This window comes from Ursus americanus, chromosome 36 (assembly GCF_024610735.1).
Source record: "Ursus americanus isolate L20-20 chromosome 36, mUrsAme1.1.p, whole genome shotgun sequence".
NCBI classification, from domain to species: Eukaryota; Metazoa; Chordata; class Mammalia; order Carnivora; family Ursidae; genus Ursus; species Ursus americanus.
Window position 1 is genome coordinate 7,186,873 of NC_142162.1, and position 17,691 is coordinate 7,204,563.

Sequence of the window (17,691 nt, forward strand, 5' to 3'; positions counted from 1 at the left end):
TATTCCATTGTATAGATATATCACATTTTGTTTGTCCATTCATCTACTGATGAACACTTGGGTTGTTTCCAACTTTTGGCTATTGTAAATAATGCCACAATGAACATTGATATATAAGTATCTGTTCAAATTCTTGCTTTCAATTTCTTTGGACAAATACTTGAGTGAAATTGCTGGGTCACACGGTAATTCTGTTTAGCTTTTTAAGGAACCACCAAACTATTTCCCATAGCTCTTGCACCATTTTACATTCCCACTGGTAATGTGTGGGGGTTCCAACTTCCCCACATCGTTGCCAAGAAATATTTTTCCCCAGGCCGTGGCTTTCTCAGAGCAGAAGTTTTCAACTTTAATCAAGTGCGACTTACCAATTTTTTCTTTCATGGATTTGCTGGTGGTGTTGTCTAAAAAGCCCTTGCCAATTTCAAAGTCACCTAGATTTTCTCCTAAGTTATCTTCTAGAAGTTTTGTAGTTTTGTGTTTTGTATTTAGGTCTAGGATCCATCCTGAGTTAATTTTTGTGAACAGCAAAAAGTCTGAACTTACACTTGTTTGCACATGGGCATCCAGTTGTTCCAGCACCATTTGCTGAAAAGACTATCCTTTCTTCATCAACTTTTCTTTGCTTTTTTGTCAGAGATAAGTTAGTCATTTTTGTGTGAGTCTATTTCCGGGGTCTCTATTCTGTTCCATTGATCTATTTGTCTTTCACCAATGCCACATTGTCTTGGTTACGGAAGCTTTATAGTAAGTCTTGAAGTTAGGTAGTGTAAGTCCTTTCACTTCGTTCTTCATCGGTATTGTATTGGCTATTCTGTCTTTTATTTTTCCATATAAATTTTGAAATCAGTTTGTTGACATCTATACAATAACTTGCTGGGATTTTGATTGGGATTGCACTGAATCTATAGATCAAGTTGGGAAAAACTGACATCCTAACATTGAGTTTTCCTATCCATGAACATGAACTATCTCTCCATTTATTTAGATCTTCCTTGATTTCTTTCATTGGAGTTTCATTGTTTCCTCTCATATAGTTATTATATATACCTAAATATTTTTTTCTTTCTTTGCTTTTTTTGGGGGGAGGGGGTACTAATGTAAATGGTGTTGCATTTTTAATTTCAACTTCCAATTATAGGAAACCAATTGATTTTTGTATATTAACTTTGTATCTACAACCTTGTTATAATCACTTAGTAGTTCCAGGGTTTGTTTGTTTGTTTTCAATGATTCTTCGGGATTTTCTACATAGACAATTATACCATCTATGAACAAAGACAGTTTTACTTTTTCTTTCCCAATCTGTATACACCCTTCCCCCAACCCTTCTTGTCTTATTGCATTAACTACGACTTCTAGTCAAGGTTGAACAGAAATGGCAAGAGGAGACAACCTTGCCTAGTTTCTGATCTTAGGGAGAAAGTATCTCCCTTCTCATCAATAAGTGTGATGTCATCTGTAGAGTTTTTATAGCTGTTGTTTATCATATTAAGGAAGTTCCCCTCTATTCCTAGTTTGCTGGGAGCTTTTTATCATGAATGAATGTGGTATTTTGCCAAATGCTTTTCCCATATCTACTGATATGATTATATGATTATTTTTCCTTAGCCTGTTGATTTAATGGATTACATTAAATGATTTTTTTGAATGTTGAACCAGACTTGCATACCTGGAATAAAATCCCACTTGGTTGTAATGCATAATTCTTATTGTATATTGTTGGATTCAATCTATTAACATTTTGTTGAAAATTTTTGCATCTATTTTCATGAAAGATATTGGCCTGTAATTTTCCTTTCTCTTAATGTCATGATGTTTGGCCTAATAGAACGAGTTAGGAAGTATTCATCATGCTTCTATTTTCTGGAAGACATTACAGAGAACTGGTATCAATTCTTTCTCAAATGCTTGGTAGAATTCAGAGTGAAACCATCTGGGCCATGGTAAAACTAATAAAGACAATAGCAGAAATAAATTAAATGAAGACTAGAAAAACAATAGAGAAAATGAAAAAAACCAAAAGTTGGTTCTTTGAAAAGATCAACAAAATTGACAAACCTTAGCTAGACTGACCAAGGAAAAAAGAAGAAAGACTCAAATACTAAAATTAGGAGTAAAAGAGGTGACATCACCATCGACCTTACAGAAATAAAAAGCATGATAAATATTATGGAGAATTATATGCCAACAAACTAGATAACTTAGATGAAATGGATAAATTCCCAGAAAGGCATAAACTAATGAAACTGACTCAAGAAGAAATATATATTCTGAATATATGTAGAAAAAGCAAAGAGACTGAATTATTCATTTTAAAATTTCCAACAGACAGTATGCTTGGGTGTTTCAGTTGGTTAAGTGTCTGTCTTTGGTTCAGCTCATGATCCCAGGGTCCTGGGATCAAATCCTGCATCGGGCTCCCTGCTCAATGGCGAGTGTGCTTCTCCCTCTCCCTCTACATCTCCCCCCGATTGTGCTCTCTCCCTTCCTCTCTCTGATAAATAAATAAATAAATAAATAAATAAATAAATAAATAAATAAATAATCTTTTAAAAAAATAAATTTCCTGGCACAAAAACAAACACACAGGTCAATGGAACAGAACAGAGAACTCAGAAATGGACCCTCAACTCTATGGTCAACTAATCTTCAACAAAGCAGGGAAGAATATCCAATGGAAAAAAACAGTCTCTTCAACAAATGGTGTTGGAAAAATTGGACAGCCAACATGCAGAAGAATGAAACTGATCATTTCCTTACACCTTACACAAAAACAGACTCAAAATGGATAAAAGACCTAAATGTGAGACAGGAATCCATCAAAACCCTTGAGGAAAACACAGGCAGCAACAACTTCGACCTTGGCGGCAGCAACTTCTTCCTCAACACATCACCAAAGACAAGGGAAGCAAGGGCAAAAATGAACTATTGGGACTTCATCAAGATAAACAGCTTTTGCACAGCAAGGAAAACAGTCAACAAAACCAAAAGACAACCGACAGAATGGGAGAAGATATTTGCAAATGACATATCAGATATAGTGCTAGTATCCAAAATCTATAAAGAACTTATCAAACTCAACACCCAAGGAACAAATAATCCAATCAAGAAATGGGCAGAAGACATGAACAGACATTTCCACAAAGAAGACATCCAAATGGCCAACAGACGCATGAAAAAGTGCTCAACATCACTCGGCATCAGGGAAACACAAATCAAAACCACAATGAGATACCACCTCACAACAGTCAGAATGGCTAAAATTTACAAGTCAGGAAACAACAGATGTTGGCAAGGATGCGAAGAAAGGGAAACCTTGCTACAGTGTTGGTGGAATGCAAGTTGGTGCAGCCACTCTGGAAAACAGTATGGAGGTTCCTCAAAAAGTTGAAAATAGAGCTACCCTATGACCCAGCAATTGCACTACTGGGTATTTACCCCAAAGATACAAATGGAGTAATCCGAAGGGACACCTGCACCCCAATGTTTATAGCAGCAATGTCCACAATAGCCAAACTATGGAAAGAGCCCACATGTTCAATGACAGATGAATGGATAAAGAAGATGTGGTGTATATATATACAATGGAATATTATGCAGCCATCAAAAAAGGGAAATCTTACATTTGCAATGACATGGATGGAACTAGAGGGTGTTATGCTAAGTGAAATAAGTCAATTAGGGAAAGACAATTATCATACGATCTCACTGATTGTAGAATTTGAGAAACAAGGCAGAGGATCACAGGGGAAGAGAGGAAAAAATAAAACAAGATGAAATCAGAGAGGGAGACAAACTGTAAGAAACTCTTAATCTCAGGAAACAAACTGAGGGTTGCCAGAGTAGGGGGGGTGGGAGGGATGGGATGGCTGGGTGATGGACATTGGGAAGGGTATGTGTTGTGGTGAGTACTGTGTATTGCGTAAGACTGATGAATTACAGACCCGTATTCCTGAAACAAATAATGCATTATATGTTAATCATAAAAAAACAAACAAAGAAACAAAACATAAATTTCCAACAGAGAAAAGCCAAGGCCCAAAAGGCTTCATGAGTTAATTCTACCTAACATTTAAAGAATTAATACCAATTCTTCACAAATACTTCCAAAAAATAAAAGAAGAGGGAACACTTCCTAAATCATTCTATAAGATCAATATTACTCTGATACCAAAGCTAGTCAAAGACATCAAAAGAAAAGAAAGCTACAGACCAATATTTCTTATGAATATGGAGACAAAAATTCTCCACAAAATACTAGCAATCCAAATCCATCAACATGTAAAAAGGATTATACACCATGACCAGATGGGATTTATCCTAGGAGTGAAGAGTTCATTGAACATCTGAAAATCAATGTAATATACCATATTAATAGAAAAAAGGGGGAAACTCCATATGATCATCTTTATAGATACATTAAAAAGTCTTTGATGAAATCCAACACCCTTTCATGATAAAAATATCAAAAAAAAGTAGGAATAGACAGAACCTCCTCAAACTGACAAAGGGTGCTTATAAAAGGAGACCATCAAGAAAGTAAAAAAAAAAGACCAATCCACAGAATGGGAAAAAATACATGCAAATCACACATCTGATAAAGGAGATATAACCAGAACATATAGAAAAACTTTTATAGATCAATAATAAAAAGAAAGCACAATTTAAAAAAAGAGACATTAAGAAAATAATCCCATAATCCCATTTACAATTACATTAAAAAGAATAAAATACTAGGAATAAATTTAACCAAGAGGTGAAAGATCTGTACTCTGAAAACCATAACACATTTTGATGAAAGAAGCTGAAGATGGCACAAATAAATAGATATGTTATGCTCATGGGTTGGAAGAATTAATATTGTTAAAATGTTTATACTACTCAAATTCAATGTAATCTCTATCAGATTGTAATAGTATTTTTCACAGGACTAGAACAAAGAATCCTAAAATTTGTACGGAACCACAAAAGACCCCAAATACCCAAAGCAATCTAGAGAAAGACAAAGCTAGAGGTATCTACATTCCCAGATTTCAAGCTATACTACAAAGCTATTGTAATCAAAACAGTGTAGTATTGGCACAAAAACAGACACTCGGATCAATGGAACAGAATAGAGAACCCAGAAATAAACCCATATTTATATGGTCAACTAATCTAGGACAAAGGAGGCAAGAATATGCAATGCAAAGCGGAAAACACAGTCTCTTCAATAAATGGTGTTGGGAAAACTGGACAGCTACATGCAAAAGAACAAACTTGGGGGGCGCCTGGGTGGCACAGCGGTTAAGCGTCTGCCTTCGGCTCAGGGCGTGATCCCGGCGTGATCCCCACGTCAGGCTCCTCCGCTATGAGCCTGCTTCTTCCTCTCCTACTCCCCCTGCTTGTGTTCCCTCTCTCGCTGGCTGTCTCTATCTCTGTCGAATAAATAAATAAAATCTTAAAAAAAAAAAAAAAGAACGAACTTGGGCCACTTTTTTACATCACACTCAAAAATAAACTCAAAAATAAACTCAAAATGGATTAAAGACCTATATTTAAGACCTGAGCTTATAAAGCTCCTAAAAGAAAAATAGGCAATTAACTCTTGGACATCAGCCTTAGCGATATTTTTCTGGATCTGTCTCCTTAGGCAAGGGAAACAAAAGCAAAAATACACCATTGAGACTACCGTCACACTAAAAGGGTTTTGTTCAACAAAGTAGACCATCGACAAAACAAAAAAGCAACTTACTGATTGGGAGGAGATATTTGTAAATGATATATCCAATAAGGGGTTAGTATCCAAAATATAGAAATAACTTATACAACTCAACACCAAAAAGAAGAAAAAAAAAACCAATCTGATCTAAATATGGGCAGAGGACTTGAAGAGACATTTTTCTAAAGAAGACATACAAATGACCAACAGACACATGAAAACATGCTCAACATCACCAGTCATCAGGGAAATGCAAATCAAAACCAAAAGGAGCACCTCACACCTGTCAGAATGGCTAGCATCAAAAAGACAAGGAAAAGGGGCACCAGGGTGGCTCAGTCAGTTAAGTGTCTGCCTTTGGCTCGGGTCATGATCCCAGGGTCCTGGGATTGAGTCCCACATCAGGCTCACCAGGCTCCCTTTCCCAGCCCCTGCTTGTGCTCCCTCTCACCATCTCTCAAATAAATAAAATCTTAAAAAAAAAACCATGTGGTAAGAAATAACAAGTGCTGGTGAGGATGTGGAGAAAAGGGAAAACATGTGCACCGTTGGTGGGAATATAAATTAGTGCAGCCACTGTGGAAAACAGTATATGGAGATTCCTCGAGAAATTAAAAATAGAAACACCACACAATACAGCAATTTTACTACTAGGTATTTACTTGAAGGAAACAAAAACACTAGTTCAAAAAAAATGCACCCCTATGTTTATTGCAGCAATATTTACAATAGCCAAGATATGGAAGCAATCTTAAGTATCCATCAATAGGTGAATGAATAAAGAAGATGTGGTGTATATACACGATGGAATATTACTCAGCCATAAAAAAGAATGAAACCTTGCCTACCTAGAGAGTAGTATGGCAAGTGAAATATTTCAGAAGGAAGCCATAAATACTGTATGATTTCACTTATATGTGGAATCTAAAATACAAAACAGAAACAGACATAAATACAGAGAACAAACTGATGTTTGCCAAGGAGAGAGGTGTGGGGGGATAGGTGAAACATGTAAAGGGGATTACAAGGTACAAACTACTATTTATGAAATAAATAAGTCCCGGGACAACAAGCACAGCGTAGGGAATATAGTCAATAACACTGTAATACCGTTGTATGGTGACAGATGGTAACTACCCTTGTGATGAGCATTTCATGTACAGAATTGTCAAATCACTACCTGAAAAAATTGGGCAAAGGATTTAAATAGACACCTCTTCAAAGAAGATATAAAAATGGCCAATAAGCACATGAGAAAATGCTCAATATCATTACCCTTTAGAGAAACGCATATCAAAATCACAAGGGGATCCCATTTCCAATCGCTAGGATGGCTACAATAAAAACAAAAAAGACATTAAGAAGTGATGGCAAAGATATGGAGAAATTGGAACCCTCATACATTTCTGGTAAAAAGGTAAAATGGTTCAGCTACTTTGGAAAACAGTTTGGCTGTTCCTCAGAGTGCTAAACATAGAGTTACCATAACGACCTACCACTACTCTGTGTAGGTACGACCCCAAGAGACAGGAAAACATGTCCGTACAAGATATACACAAACATGCAGAGGAGCGTTATCCGTGATAACGAAACTGTGCACTCAACCAGATGCCCACCAACTGACAAAGAAAATGCAGCATATCCATACAGTGGAACGTTATTTGGCCGCAAGAAATAAAGTACTGGGGCGCCTGGGTGGCGCAACCGTTAAGCGTCTGCCTTCGGCTCAGGGCGTGATCCCGGCGTTATGGGATCCAGCCCCACATCAGGCTCTTCTGCTGGGAGCCTGCTTCTTCCTCTCCCACTCCCCCTGCGTGTGTTCCCTCTCTCGCTGGCTGTCTCTGTCAAATAATAAAATCTTAAAAAAAAAAAAAGAAAGAAAGAAAGTACTGATACATGCTGCAACATGGATGCACCATGAAAACGTTATGCTAAGCGAAAGAAGGCAGTCACAAAACACTGCCTATTATATATCCTATTTACATAAAAGGTCCAGAACTAGCAAATCCAGAGAAGACAAAATAGATTAGTGGTCACCGGGGTATGGCAGTATGGGGGAAAGGGGGAGCCAATGTGTATGGGTTTGTTTTTTGGGATTTTGAAAGTGTTCTAAAGTTAGATTGGGTGATAGTTACGTAACTCTGTGAATGTACTGAAAACCATTCAACTGTATACTTTAAAAGGGTGAATTTATGATATATGAACTAGATCTCAATGAAACTGTTTTGAAAAATGTACAGAGGATGGTTTAATAATGGTCCAATGCCCAGCTTCAACCATTATCAACTTGTGACCAATCTTTTTTCATCTATACCTCGATGCTGCCACCCAGCTACCACTCTAACACTGGCTTGTTTTCAAAAGCAAACCCCAGATATCATTTCTTCTTCAAATAGTCAGTGTGTTTTCAATAATACTCAGTTGTATCTTTTTAAAAGAAAAAGACTCTTTTTAAAAAAAAAAATACGGTACCATTATCACATCTAAAAAAATTCAAAATATCTTAATATAACCAAATATCCTATGTTCTCATGTTGTCCCTCAATTGTCTCATAAATGTGATTTTTTAAAGTAGCTGCTTTGTTTAAATCAAGATCTGCTACACATTGCATTTCATTATTTGTCTCATATTTCTCTCCCCCTTTTATTTTTCTTACAATTTATTTATCGGAGAAATATTGTGTAGTTTCCCACATTCTGCATTTTGCTGATTGCATTACTGTGATGTCATTTAACAAGATCGCTATCAGATCACGATCACTATTCACTTTCAGATGCTTGCTGCCAAGTACACTATAAATGTGACTTAATTCATAGTTCATCAACATAGTTGCCACGTCCTAGTGCTTACTAGGCACCAGATCCTTTGTAGCGTACTTCACACAAATCATCCCATTTAATCTGTGTATCGGCCCCATGTGGTAAGAATTATTATCTCAAGTCTGGAGATAAAGAAAATAAGGCTTAGAGAGGTTCAAAAAAATTGGTCACAGTCAACCCCTGAGGCAGTAAATACCTGGGTTCAAACCCAGGTCTGTCTGATGTTACAACCCATACTTCCATCCATTACATGATAAGATCCCCATCTTCTGCCTGTGGCTGTGGTTGTTGTTTGGATTTTTTTTTAATTTTTTTTTAATTTATTTATGTGACAGAGAGACAGCCAGCGAGAGAGGGAACACAAGCAGGGGGAGTGGGAGAGGAAGAAGCAGGCTCCCAGCCGGGGAGCCCGATGTGGGACTCGATCCCAGGACGCCGGGATCACACCCTGAGCCGAAGGCAGATGCTTAACGACTGCGCCACCTAGGCGCCCCTGTTGTTTGTTTTTTACAAACTCTGAGAAGTAGTCCTTCGGTCCATCCAAAGAACTTCTTGTACATTTCATATGTAATACCTACGATGCTTTCAGGTTCAAGTAACAGAAAACGTCTCAAATTGACTTAGCAATAAGGATATGTATTATCTCCTATAACAAGTAATCCAGGGGCGCCTGGGTGTCTCAGTGGGTTAAGCATCTGCCTTCGGCTCAAGTCATGACCCCGGGGTCCTGGGATTGAGCCCCAAATTGGCTCCCTGTTCAGCAGGTAGTCTGCTTCTCCCTCTCCCTCTGCCGCTCCCCCTGCTTGCACGCTCTCTCTCTCAAATAATCTTAAAAAAGAAAAAAGAGAAAAAGAAATCCAGAAGTGGGACAGCAGCAGGTCTGATTGATTTGCTGACTTAACAACATCACAGACCCAGGTTCATTCTCTTCACTCTGCCATCATTGATGTGTTGGCTTTGTCCTAAGGGTCAGGTTTCAGGTAACACAGCCAGATGCAACAACATCCAGTGGAGATGGCGGCATGTTTCCCTGTATGTCTCCGTTTAAGAGCAAGAAAATCTTACCCAGAAGGCTTTCAGCAGACCTCTCCTCAGGTTTCACTGACAGAACTGGCTTGCGTGCCCACCCCTAACCTCCCACTGGCCGGTCAAGAGGATCTTATTCCCCTTGCCCATGATAGTTTAGGAGTGTACCTCTGAGACGGTAATAGGGTCACCTGCCCTAGCGGGTGAACACCTAGACAGGCTTCTGTAAAGAGGGAGGAAGAGGGGTGAATGGATGTTGAGTAGGCAAGCAACAGCATCTGCTCCACGTTCTAATGAGCTATGCTACATACTCCATTGTGAGTAATGCAAATACTTCATTATAAGTGCCACACAGAATTTTTTACTTTCTATCAAGAGACATTTACTGTTGACCTATCAGCTTCCTTGCCTGCACCAAGACACTAGATAAGATTATACGTAAGGTCCCTTCCAGTTCGAACTGTTTCCATTTTCCATTTTCATTTTCGAAAAAGCAAGTTGAAAAATTAAACCTGTAAGATATGTTCCAGAAATGATGATGGGTTTCAGCTGACAAGTCCTAGGCATGGCTGACATCCTTCTCTCCCTTGAAAAGGTTTAGACATGGGTGTTAAAGAACCAAACCAACTGAGAACTGATCATATCTTTCCATTAAGTTTTAACATTAAAAATAGAAAGGTTAAGTGTTCTACCTTCCTGCCTCTTTCGTTAACATCTACTAGCTTCTAGCCCTCATGGTACAGACAGAGGTTTGATTAGAAGTTCTTTTTCACAACTTACTTCCTTTCATTCGGTGTCAGCGTCCTTCTAGAGCTCACACACGGCTCTGGGATTGTCACAGAGCTCTTGTACCTTTGCTTTAGCTGCCAACTATGACTTTAACTTAAGAAATAATTTCTATGTTTGCTACCTTTCATAGACTTCAGCTGAAGTAACGCTCCATTCATTTCATCACACACAGGCATAACCACAAGAAAACCAAAGAGAAAATTGGTACACCACTGAGTATTGTTGCTATATCAAACTTTTGCTACTCTTTCTTCCAATCTGAATAAAATTGCTTTATTACTTTCAGCTTATGCCTACCATCAACTTTCTCTGGGGAAACTGCTGGCTTGATTCGTAAGCAGTCCCATTCTTATTTAACAGAGGCTATGATTTGTGATAAATGCACAACATAAAAAAGTCAAAGATACCATGTCTCCCAGGACATTTGGAATAACAAATGACAGGAAAACTTGGGAACGTGATTTACATGCGTTTGGTCACACCTCCATTTCATTTCACTATTTCCAGATCAGTTGTATCAATCTGGTGAGGACGTCCAGGGTACGATCCATTGCCACCGTTGAAAGTGGAAATCACACCGGTCTCTCAGTCAGCACCTCCTGTGTGCCACTGTTCACCTGACTAGTTCCAAGAGCCTTAGAGAATTAACTGTTTTCTGATTCAGCCCACCTTCTGGGGAAGGCATGGCCCTGTTTTGAAACATACAAAGGAAAGAGTGCTGAGAGTGCCTCATTGGGGAAGGCTGAGAACGTGCAGGCTGGAAGGAGAGAAGATAGGCTTAATCATCAATTAGAGGACCTTGAGGAAGTCATATCACCTCTCTGTGCCTCTTAGAAACCTGGGGCAAAGCCTTACTCTGGATCTCACAGATTGTTGCCAAAATCAAGTAAGAACATGAATAGGAAAGTATTTTCACAAATGTAAAATTGTGTTATTATTTTCAAATATGGAATTTCCTCCTCATTTTTGTTTTTTATTTTTGCCACATGATAACTGCACAGGTCATGCCAGATTATGATGGTGTATCACCTCCAATCACCCTTTGACTATTTCAGGCAGATTACACCAGCAATGTTACATCCATCACTTTGGTTTATTTTCCTTCCATCACATCCCTAAGATGCAAATCTCACCAAAAGGTGAAATACTGCATAGTAGCTACTTACAAAACTCAACATACTTAAACTGTCCACATAAATACAAGAGTTGCACTAGAAGTATGCAAAAAGGGTTCAAACAGGAGTGAGAGCACATCTAATTAGAGGAAGCTTCTGGAAGATAATCCCATTATGCCACGTATTTTAGTAATTTCGGTTTTACTCCTATATCACCCACCCCACTTTCATGCTTCAGAGACAAGATCATATTTTCTCTGTCTTTGTAGCTTTCAAAGAAGCTGGAAGAGAGGACATTTCAGTACATTCCAGGATGAAATAAACCGGCTAAATGGCTGACAATAACAAGCGAGGTGGGTTTTAACGTTTATCTACCCAGCCTAATGAGGCTCACCTACTTTTAACTTAGTGTAGGGAGGACTTTCCAGGCAAGAAGTGTGCCCAGGAACACCCCTGCAACTCCTAAGAAAGGAACCTTTATTGCGGATGTGTTAAGTGCCCCAACACAGGTGCTTTCATATATGCACCTAATATGGGTTTAGTCCTCACAATGTATCTTCAGGCTTTAAGCTTATTTTACAGATGAGGATGCCAAGACTCGGGATAGGCTGCGTTGTCCAGTCTAACATCTAATAAAAAGCCACTGCGTGTGCATGAGCTCTTCAATACCCTAACCCCCAAACTTTAAATAAGCCTCGCTAAACCCCACTTGCTTACCTCCCTTCTTGCAGGTATCTACTCTAGCTACTCCTCCTTCCCCCGTCCCCGCCCCAGGCCCCAGTAAAGCCAGTAAAAACTAGGTTTTAAGGCTTCCGCGTAAAGATGCTCACTCACCCAACTGCTCCTCACAGGCTGGAAAAACCTTTGCGACCCACCCTATCCGTAGCCCCGAGCTTCTCAAAAGAGCCTGCACAGCCTTTTCCCAAGGCTGAGGTCCTCGTCGCCGGCAGAGCGGTGACGGGTCGGGACGTAGATTCCGGGAGAGGACACCTGCAGGGGAGGACCCGGCGGGGGGTCCCTCCTCCGCGCGGCCGCGGCGCGCCACCGCGAACTACGCTTCCCAGGCTGCTCCGCTGCCGCCGCGCGCCCCGGCGCCGCGCCCGGCCGGGAGCCTCCTGTTGATCGCCGCGCTCACCCCGGCCACGGCGCCGCCCCTGCTCGGCGGTCCCCGCTACCTCGGGGCAGACGAACGGACGGCCCGCACCGCCGGCTCCGGGATGGGCGCACTGACGGGTGAGCGCGCGCGGGGGGCCGGGGGCGGCCGAGGCGAGCCGCGGTCTGGCAGACCCCCGCCCGCGGCGCGGGGGTGGCGGCGCCCTCCCAGCGGGCTGGAGGATGCTCCCCGGCGTCCGCGCTCGGCCGGGCGGGCGCCCAGAGCCGGGGCCGCCTGTAGCCTCCGCGGCCGGCCGGGCTGTGCGGGGCGGCGCGGGCGGGAGGTGCCCGCCGGGGTGTGGGTCCCACGCTCCGCACTGCGGCTCCGCAGCCTCGGCAGCCCGCCGGGCCGCTGCAGTGAGGGCGCGGTCTCCTGCCTTCCTCGCGCTGCGGGGCTGGTTTTTTCCACGCTGGGCTTTGTTCCCCGCTTTCCCCTATCCTGTGAACGTTAGACAAGCTCCTGGAGCCCGGTGCCTCTCACTGCATCGTCAAAGCGGGCGACGGGTAAGGGTGCATTTCGGCTGGCGTCTTAACGATGCCTGGAGCTGTCACCCGCAGGGCGTTTCAGCCTCTGGGAAAGCGGCATTCAGGGAGCGGCCTGATGCAGGTCCTAGAGACCTTTATTTTTTTCCCGGTTAAAGTAATGGTAGCATGTGCTCTCTGAGTCTTCCTAAATTTTCCCTGTTGATCCGCAGAAATGAAGATGGATTTTAAAATAATATTATTAACAAAAGGCTCCTAATGGGAATTTTTACTTAAAGCGTTTTAAGGTGGGAAGGTGATGCAGGCAAAATGCAGATTAGCAATGAAGGAGGCCGTGAATGCTATGGCTTCATCTTGCCCATTAAACAGCCGAATCACAAGACACTTGGGAAGGGAACATAAAGAACATCAGAGGAGGTATTTTTCAAATCAGGTTTCTGTCCTAGCTCTACCATTAAGGAGCTGAGGGACTCTGGGCGAGCCCCTTCACCTCTCTGAGTCTCTCTATCCATGTAAAATGGGGCGTTTGGGCTACATTTCTAAACCTCTGTTCTTCCAAGATTCTCCTATCAGGAGACTGAAGAGATGAGGTTGCTTCTGTTCAACACCATTACAAGAAGCCTGATTGTGACAGAGCAAGTGGCTTTACCCTAGAGAGGAGGAAAGATTTTTCAGGGCGTAGGCAATCTGATTTTTTAAAAAATAAAACTGATTTTCTCTATGTATTTTCTTCAGTTTAACCTAATAAATATGTATTATGGCCACTTTAATTTTTGCAGGGCTGTAAATTGGTAGGCAACATGTGTTTCTTTGTTTTTGTTTTTAATTTGCTGAAGGTGAAGTCATGAGATGGGCAGGTAAAGGGAGAAGCAAAGGGCTCCCCAGGTCTGGGCTGATGTGGTCAGCAAGGACATGGGGGAAAGCCCCAGCAAGAAGTAACCAGAGAGCATATGCACTGAGGAAAGAGGATGGATACTGATGGGTCATTGTTTGAATAATACACAATGAAAGGAATACAAGAGCCAGAAAACCAGTGCTATGCAAACCCTACCATAACTGATTCAGGCAAGGAATCATCCATGGGTTCAAAACATTTGAGTGAGAGTTTGTTGGAGAGTAGGATTATCTCACCAGAGATAACCTCGAGAAAATGGGTCCTTTTAATGGAAAGAGGAGGAGGTCATCACCTCAGCCTAGTGATCAAGCTTACCAGCATCTATTAAGAGTCTCCTGTTGGGATGCAGTAAGATCATGACTTTGCCTCTGCAGTGTTCCTGCCAAAAAGACTGGAAAGTCGGGTATGGGAGGGTGGGGAGTTTTGTAGATTAAAAGACTCAAGTGATGTAACAACCATTTGAGATGTGTGAACTTTGGATCCTAGATCAGATTTTTTAAAAATAGCGCTAAAAGATGATTTGGAGACAACTGGAAAAATTTTAACATGGACTGCATATTACATAATATGGAATTACTTTTCACTTTCTTAGGCGCCGTAGTGGTACTGTGCTTATGTAGGACACTGTCCTTCGTGCGAGGTGCAGGTATTTGAGGAGACGTGTCATAATATCTGCAACTTTCAGCTGGTTCAGGGGCAACCAGTCTAAGGGTGGGCGAGCAAGGTCAGGAATGTGGCAAAATGATGGTGAATCTAAGAGCCAGGTACTTGTTGTAGTGTTCTTTTACCTTTTCTGTAAGTGTGGACTTTTTAAATTAAAGTGGGACAGAGCAATGCAATTAAAGAGTAAATACAGAGAAAGGATTGTGGAGAACTGGTTGGTTAGTGACACACAGCTGCAGTGAATCTGTGGCTTCGAGTTTCCAGGATTTAAATCCTGTTGGACGTGTGAGTGGGTTCAGGGCAAGTTCCCTTTCTTGGTTTGTTTTGGCTACTGTCAATCATTTATTCTCTCTCTTTTTTTTTTAAGATTTTATTTAGTTATCCAACAGAGAGAGAGGGAGAGAGCACAAGCAGGGGGAGCAGCAGGCAGAGGGAGAGAGGGAGAAGCAGGCTCCCCACCAAGCAGGGAGTCTGACGTGGGGCTCGATTCCAGGACCCCGGGATCATGACCTGAGCCAAAGGCAGATGTTCAACCAACTGAGCCACCCAGGAGTCCCACAACCATTTATTCTTAAGATACTGCAGCCCCTGGGGCGCCTGGCTGGCTCAGTGGGTAGAGCATGCATCTCTTGATCTTGGGGTTGTGAGTTCGAGCACCATATTAGGTGTGGGGCCTACTTTAAACAAAAGAAAGAAAGAGAGGGAAAAAAAGATACTGCATCTTCCCCTTACTCCAACCTCAAAGTATTAATAATTCCCATACCTTTGAAATGCTAGCTCTACTCAAGACCCATCCTGAAAGCACTGTCCCTTTCCTTTCTCCATTCAAGACTTATGTCTGTTTAGAGGGAAGTTCCCGGTAGTGGCTCTATTTTGAGTTAGGGGAGTGTTGGGGGAAAGAACATTTCCAGCCTTTTGATGTAACCGAAGGTATAGGGTTTCCTCTCATTTTCTTTATTTGTAAATCACATACAATCAAATGGTTTCATATGGACTATAAGTGGTTCAAACACGTTCATAGAAGGCGTGTGCAGAAAAGACTTTCTGTTGCCAGGCCAGGAAAACAAAACCAACTCTTAAGATACAACACAATTTTATACAGAGCCTTTTGCTGCAAAGAGACTTTTGCTATAGGGGCACCTGGGTGGCTCAGTCGTTAAGTGTCTGCCTTCAGCTCAGGGCCTGATCCCAAGGTCCTAGGATCGAGCCCTGCATCAGGCTCCCTGCTCCGCTATGAGCCTGCTTCTTCCTCTCCCACTCCCCCTGCTTGTGTTCCCTCTCTTGCTGGCTGTCTCTCTCTCTGTGTCAAATAAATAAATAAAATCTCTTTAAAAAAAGAGAGAGCCTTTTGCTATACCTGGAATATACATATTTCTGCTTTTTTTGCCTCCTGTTTCAGCATCAGTGCTACCCCATCTCTTTAAGTATGTCATTAGGTTTCCCCTATGGACCTCTGGATAGAGTGGTAATGAGAAGGTCAGTTCTAGGATCATGGGTAATAGGAGCTCATAAAACAAGGCACAAGGCCAGCTGTGCCGAGCCTGGAGATGAGTAAGGAGCAAATCTGAGGCACCAGCTCTACAAAGCCTCTCATCAGAGCGGTTGGAGGGGTCTAGAGTCTAGTAAGCTAGGCTACTGTTTCGCCAGTATGTGCAGGGACAGCCATCCCTGTTGTTTGGAGCTGACAACCACTCTGACTGGGCAGTGCCCATTCCATACCACTCGCTAAGTATTTTGCATATCAACTGCATAAGCAGTCATGAGTCAAGGTGCACATAGTACCAGGACAGCACAACGAAACATTGATCAAAACCTGCCTGGAATACAGATGCCAGAGTGAGAGATCAGATCGGGGAGTCAAAGCAGGCAGGAGCCAGGGGGGCACGGGAATCAAAAGACAGAAAGCAGAGAACCCATAGTGCTAGTCAGGAAGTGAGAAGCCATCAATTCCTGAAGGCAAGGTGAACCAACAGACACAGATACCCACATGCAAGGCAAGGAGATGGAAGTCGGGAAATAGGAACTCCTCAGAAAACAGAGAATAGGGCCAGACAAAGGGATGAGGCAGCAGCAGGAAGTAGGACCAGCCAAGAGAATTAGAAACCAGGTAGCAGTCTGGACAGAGTCTAAGACTTCCAGGCTAACGAGCTTCTGCTCCAGCCAGGAAGCTTCTTGGCTGCTTCCTGCCCAGGTGGAAACCTATCTCCTCCTTTGGCCAGCCTCCACCTGGTGGCTCACGACACCTGGCAACGCTGAGCCAGGGCTCTTAGAAGATACCGCCTGGGTATACCCAACAGATCCTGCCAAGGGTAACAGAGGGAGCAGATACCCCAAATAAAAGACTATTCCCAGACCAAGAACAAAAGAAAAATGGCTTTGACTGAAGGTTTGTATGTGTGTGTACTAGGCACACATCATCACATTAAGCATCACCCCCACCTTCTGAGATAAATACTGTTCTTTGCCTGTTTTACAGAGGAAGGAACAGAGGCTTGGAGAAGTTTCACTCACACACAGACCTGTAACGATCACACCCAGGGCTGGTTGACTCCAAGGCCCCTCCTTTAAGTCTTCTGAACCTGGAGGGGGGTGGTTCAGTGGTGGGCACATTGTTTTGTTTTGTTTTTTTAAGATTTTATTTATTTATTTGACAGAGAGACAGCCAGTGAGAGAGGGAACACAAGCGGGGGCAGGGGGGAGAGGAAGAAGCAGGCTCCCAGCAGAGCAGGGAGCCCAATGGGGGGCTCGATCCCAGGACCCTGGGATCACACCCTGGGCCGAAGGCAGACGCTTAACGGCTGAGCCACCCAGGCGTCCCAGGGCACATTGTTTTAAAAAGAGACTGTTTTCAAGCAAAATTTGAGCTATGGCAACTTTTGTGTGGTAAGTTTGGGAAGTTAAGGCGCAATAGTCTGAGATACAAACTCTTCAGTCTGGTAAGATCTGTTCCTCATTCCCCTTTCAGCTTGTTCCCTTCAATTGCCCTGTCACACTTTTTGCCTGAAATTCCTCCTTATCTCACCCCATTCTCTGTCCTTCATCCC

General features: G+C 42.2%; 1 protein-coding gene and 1 pseudogene across 1 annotated transcript in view; one reads left to right on the forward strand and one right to left on the reverse strand.

Moving 5' to 3' along the window:
- The window catches only part of LOC148107032 (uncharacterized), a 28,685-nt pseudogene that overhangs the window by 9,832 nt on the left and 1,162 nt on the right, over positions 1–17,691 (reverse strand).
- Positions 12,550–17,691, forward strand: part of TMOD2 (tropomodulin 2) — a 51,969-nt gene continuing 46,827 nt past the window's right edge. Inside the window, exon 1 of the mRNA XM_045812143.2 lies at positions 12,550–12,687. The gene's annotated coding sequence lies outside the window, so the exon portion shown is untranslated. The remainder of the gene's footprint in view (positions 12,688–17,691) is intronic.